Below are 6,256 nucleotides of genomic sequence, written 5' to 3' on the forward strand. Positions count from 1 at the left end.
TCTCCATTTTGCTTTATAACAGAAATCTCATCTCTTGAAACCCTTTAACTGTCTCTGTTATGTTCTCCTTTTACTAAATCCAAATCAGTGATTCTCAAATTTTAGTGTATTCACAAGCGCATCACACCAGATATTTGTTCAAAATCCAAATCCTGGGCCTCACTTCAGACCTTGTAAATTCAGATCTGTGGAGAATTCTTAGTTCTTTGAATCGGATGGAAAAACCATTATGCATTCCCCATCATCTAGATTCTCTTCCTCATAGTCTTATATAGATTAGCCTTTTTACTTTGTTTCAATTATTGGCATCTCAGAACTTTTTTTCTGCTAATTACTGACATCTATAGTTTTTCTCCTAAATTCACTGATTGGAGATCTCATCCACCAGATCTCTAGAAAACTGTCCTAGATTCCCTTCCTTGTTTATCAGAATTTATCTTCCTCCCCCTTCCCAAAGTACATAGTGGAAGTTCAGTGTGTCTGTGTGTATTACACACATGTATTCATACTAAAACCATGCACACATGGGGCACCTGCCTGTCTCAGTTGGTAGAACATGCATCTCTTGATCTCACGGTTGTAAGTTCAAGCCCCACATTGGGTGTAGAGATTACTTAAAAATAAAATCTTTTTTTTTTCTTTTTTAAAGACTTTATTTATTTGACAGACACAGCAGGAGAGGGAACACAAGCAGGGGGAGTGGGAGAGGGAGAAGCAGGCTTCCCGCTGAGCAGGGAGCCCGATGCAGGGCTTGATCCCAGGACACTAGGATCATGACCTGAGCAGAAGGCGCAGACGCTTAACGAATGAGCCACGCAGGCGCCCCCAAAAATAAAATATTTAAAAAACAAACCCCACAAAAGTTCATATCATGCCACTTCTTTTTTTTTTTTTTTTAAGATCTTATTGAGCCCGAGCTGGGGGGTGGGAGAGGGAGAATTGGGCTCCCTGCACTGGTCTCAGGACCCCGGTATCATGACCTGAGCCAAGGGCAGACCCTTAACCAGTTGAGCCACCCAGGTGCCCCGTACTTCTTTTTTACCAAAAGACCTACATTGTACCTGTTAGTGCTACCAGAAAAAGCCTGAAGAAGATTTTCACTTTTACCAAAAAAAGGCAAAAAGCAAAAATTGTTCAGTGTGTTTTGCAGCAAGCTGTTAGCATGTACCCTGACAGGGAGAGTGGCAGTGCAAGGCTCCTTCCCTGACAACTACACTCAGCATCAAGCTGCCATACCTTTGAATGTGTCTGTGAGCTTCTGCCTTTTATCTCCATATATTTTGTGCATCTGTTAGCAAGATGCATGCTAAAGTATCAGAAAGGATTAAGAAAGGTTATTTTGGGGGTTTGGGAATGCTCAAAAGTTTTTCAATATAAATTGTAATTTCTTCACTTTATGCCATTTTGGCTTATGAAAGGTTTCATAGGAACCTTCTACTTCTGCTTTTCTGGATGGCAGGGGAAACCTGTACCTTGCTAATGATTTTTAAATGTTTTCCCCACTGGGTAAAGAATGTATCTCATTTAACTTGTTTATATTTAATCCTTCCTGGCAATATAATACATTATAGGCATCCAAATGTTTGTATTCAATCTTGTTACCACTTGGTTGCTACTGACTCAAACCAGCCAGTCTACTAAAGGTGATAGGCTATTGTCTTTATACCTCCAGTTCTTGTATACCATTTCACTTTCTCTAAATTATTAGTATTTCCTTGATGCTTTTTTTTTTTTTTTAAGATTTTATTTGTTGGAGAGGGAGAGAGAATCTGAAGCAGACTCTGTGCCCTGAGCACAGAGCCCTGGGGCTCCACTCCACGACCACGAGATCATGACCTGAGCTGAGACCAAGAGTGGGACACTTAGCCGACTGAGCCATCCAAGCGCCTGTTCTTGGTGATGTCTTAAGAATCCTCTTAGCATACATTGGTCTTGAAGCCTTGTTGGCTTTTCCTGGTTAAAAGTTTTTAATAATTCCCTTTCCCATATGGATTATTAGTTGAACTCCCTATTTAAATGAATCTTCCTAAAATTGTGTTTCCATGTAATGAAAATCAAAGTTCAAATCATACACTTCAGACACAAACTCAAGATGTGTAAGGACACTTGCTCTTCAACAACATTTATGTATTAACCACAGTATACCGGCTTTTACTTTTTAAAAGACTTGGGTGTTTGGGGCGCCTGGGTGGCTCAGATGGTTAAGCATCTGCCTTCGGCTCAGGTCATGATCCCAGGATCCTGGGAATGAGCCCCGCATCAGGAGCCTGCTTCTCCCTCTGCTTTTACTGCTCCCCCTGCTTGTGCTCTCACTCTCTGTAAAATAAATAAGTAAAATCTTTAAAAAAAAAAATAGAGTTGGGTGTTTATGGAGGATACATAGAAATATGGTGGTTACCTCTTGAAAGGGGTGGTGTAGTTTAAGAAGATACTTAGTTTTATTTGAATTGTCTGTTCAAATATTTGTCCATTTTTATTATTTTGTTTTAAGAGGGAGAGGGAGAATCTTAAGCGCTGGAGCCCACAGAGGGCTCAATCTCACAATCGCAAGATCATGACCTGAGCGGAAATCAAGAGTGAGACACTTTGAGCCACCCAGGTGCCCCAACATTTGCCCATTTTTGGGTTGTTAAGTTTTCTTATTGTTGGAATTTTGAGAGTTCTTTATACATTCTGGACACGTGTGTCAGGTGATTTGCAAATATTTTCCCCTTATAGTTTGTCTTTTGTTTTTTTCATTGTTTTTAGGAGAGCAGCAGCTTTCAGTTTTGTTGAAATTATTAATGTATCATGTTTTTGGTTTGGTATCTGAGAACCCTTTTTTAAACCAGTCTCAGAGATCTTCTGTTTTCTTCCTAGAAAGTTCTAGCTCATGTACATTTTGGTGTATGATCAGTTTGACTTACGTATTTGGTACAACTTATGATTTGGTTTTTGGTGTTTGTTTTTGCATGTGGATGTCCAGTTGTCCCGGCACCGTTTGTGAAAAAGCACTATCCTTCTACATTGATTGACCTTTTCACTTTTGTTAATTGATCATTTTTGTGAGTCTGTTTTTAGACTTCCTCTGTTCCATTAATGTCTATTACATGAACTTTATAGTAAGTGTTCAGACCAGGTGGTGTGGGCCTTGTCTTCTTATTCAAAATTGTTTGGGCTATTCTAATTCCTTTTCCTGTATAAATTTAGAAACAGCTTGTTGATTTCCTCCTTTCCCTCCCACCCCCCAAAAAAAGAGCCTCTTGCAAACTGGGTTTTACATCGTATCTAGAGATCAGGTTAGGGAGAATTGACAATACTGAGTCTTCTAATAAGTTTATGTAGTTCATTGTTGATATCACCAGTATTTTATAATTTTCAACATGAGGTCTTACACAAATTTAAATTTCTACCTAAGTATTCCTGTTTTTGATGCCATTTTAAATGGTACATAATCCTTACTCTATAGATGAGGAAATTAACTTACCCAAGGTGACACTTATATGACAAAGCTCGTTTGAAACTGACATGGGCTTTAAACTGCTATCCTGGTTTTAATTAGGATGTTAATTTTCTTATTCTGAAGCTGTTGTGATTAGTGGCAGCAGAGAAGCCCTTCTTTTATTAAGAAAACTATTACAATAGTGCTTCTATTAAAAAAAAACCAATCCCCCAGAGTTTATATATTTTCTGAATTTGGGATTTCCAGAGCTGTCCCAAATCATAAACCATGTTCATCATTAGAAGCCCACAATGAATACAGTTGTGACCCAGTGTTTGAGAGAGAGAGGGGCAGAGGGAGAAAGAGGATCTTAAACAAGCTCCACCCTCAGCAGGAGCCCAGTGCAGGACTTAATCTCAAGACCCAGAGGATCATGACCTGAGCTGAAGTCAAGAGTTGGTGCTTAACTAAGCCGCCTAAGGTCCCCTTGGTGTTTTTAAATAGTATGCCTTACCTTCCAGTTAACTAGGATTATTTTAATTTCAATTATTTATTACAAATTCATTTTTTAAAAATTTGTACCTTTAAGCATTTGAATGCCTGTGGCTGCTCACACCCAGTGGAGATACAAAGATATGATTTCTCACACAACTTCCATGGGCGGGGCAGGGGGTACTCTTAATTTATTACAGTGAACACCATAACATGCATACACATGACAGTGATAGAACAAAGGCTTTACTTGGTTGGGATTAAGAATAGCTGCACTCATACATACTTCATGTTTTGGAGTTCCCTTTTTAGAAAGAAAATAGTTTGACAACTTTTATGGGAAACACATAAAGGACTGAGGGAGAAATCTGACAATCATTTTAAAAAGCTTTCTTTGGCAGGTGGTACAAGTTCTTAGGAAAAACCACATAATAATCTAGGCATTGCAAATACAATATGGGTAATGGTAGAGCACGGGAAAGTAAAAATAGAGATCAAGTCGGTTCCATTTCCAAAGGTCAGGAATTCAATAAGAAATATCTTGAGTGTTCTACATTAAGATTTGGTTTTCATTTGTGGATTTTCTCTAGTTTCTTAATAGCATCTGGATAAGTGGTTGTTTTTACAAAATGAGAAGAAAATGTTAATTCTTAATCTTAATTTGAAGTGTAAAACATATTGACCTACAGCTTGATTTCTGTCATTTATTTTTCAGGTCCCTTTATGAATGATGGAAATAGAAGCAAATGGATAGGCTTATCAGATAAGTGCTTTAATATTCTAAATATATTTTATTATTTGTAATCTCTGAACCAAAACTTTGTTCTTTAAAACATGTTTTCTCTTTTTAGGTACCAATACCAAGAAGGTTTACAGTAATAAGGTACTGGAAATTTTTTTTTTTTTTTTTTTTTTTAAGATTTATAGAGGATAGCGAGAGAGAGCACAAGCAGGGAGGGAGAAGCAGGGTCCCTGTTCAAAGTGAGCTAGATATAGGGCTTGATCCCAGGACCCCGAGATCATGACCTGAACTGAAAGCAGATGCTTAACCGACTGAGCCACCCAGGTGCCCTGGTATTGTATCTTTTCTGAAAATGAATTTGTAGTCTTTTTTTTTTTTTTAAGATTTTATTTCTGAGCGAGAGAGAGCGCACAAGTAGGCAGAGCAGCAGGCAGAGGGAGAAGCAGGCTCCCCAATGAGCAAGGAGCCTGATGTGGGACTTGATTCATGACCTGAGCATAAGGCAGATGTTTAACTGAGCCACCCAGGTGTCCCTGTAGTCTTACCAAAGTAAAATGTACCAGCTTTCCCCCTCACCCCCCAGAGGCTAATTGTATTTCTACAGTGCAGTTACAGTGCCCCCACTGTTGAGCCTAGATTATCAATCCTATATAGAATATGTATAAAAGTCAACTGCCTCATAATAGCTGAAGAACCAGGTGTATCTGGTTATACAGTTTTAGATTTATTTGATGTTAGGGCATCTATAGTTTTAGTGGCTTAGCTGTTCAAATTTAGGTTTCTTTAGAATCAGTGTCTATTCTTTTAAAGGGCTATTAGCTATACCATTGTGATTTTTTTTTTTTAAGCAAGCTCTGCCCAGCTTGGGATTTGAACTCACAACCCTGAGATCAAGAGTCACATGCTCTACCATCTGAGCCAGCCAGGTGCCCCTATACTGTTGTGAATTTTAAAAACAAAAAAAAATAAAATAAAAACAGACTCACAGCACGGTAGAATATTTGTGCCATTCATTCTTTGGAAATGTATAGAATGGCCATTAGATTGGCTTAGGGAGCTTAGGGATAGTCAGCTTATTGATCAGGTGTATAGATAAATTGGGTCTATCATTCTTAAATATGTAAGTTGTAAAATGTAGCATGTAATTTTACATAAAAGCCATGAAAATGAGGTAATACTTTTGAGTTGTTTGTATAGTAGTTAGCTATTCATGTATAATGATTTGCTATTTGAACTTCACAGATGTTCAAAGTCCAGGAGTATCCTGCTGCCAAACTCAGTGAGTAGATTACCTTAGGAAAGCAACAGTTGGAGTGAAAGTGGTGTATACCTGGCATACTTGGCCTGAGTTACAAATGGTTTCTTCCTTGAGTACTACAGTACAGGTTATGACAGTTCTTGTAGGCCTCAATACTGATTATATTCTAACTTCTTGTTTAGCATAAATTATGGGTATTTTAATTGAACTTTACAGATCAAGAAATTTTTTAAGTGACAGAATAGGTCCTTAAATCCACTCCTCACCACAATGAAAGGGGGAAAAAATTCTTCACTCTCCAACCTTAAACATCGTTCTTGTGTGTCACACTTAAAAGTTAACA

The sequence above is a fragment of the Zalophus californianus genome, chromosome 6 (genome assembly GCF_009762305.2).
Source record: "Zalophus californianus isolate mZalCal1 chromosome 6, mZalCal1.pri.v2, whole genome shotgun sequence".
NCBI classification, from domain to species: Eukaryota; Metazoa; Chordata; class Mammalia; order Carnivora; family Otariidae; genus Zalophus; species Zalophus californianus.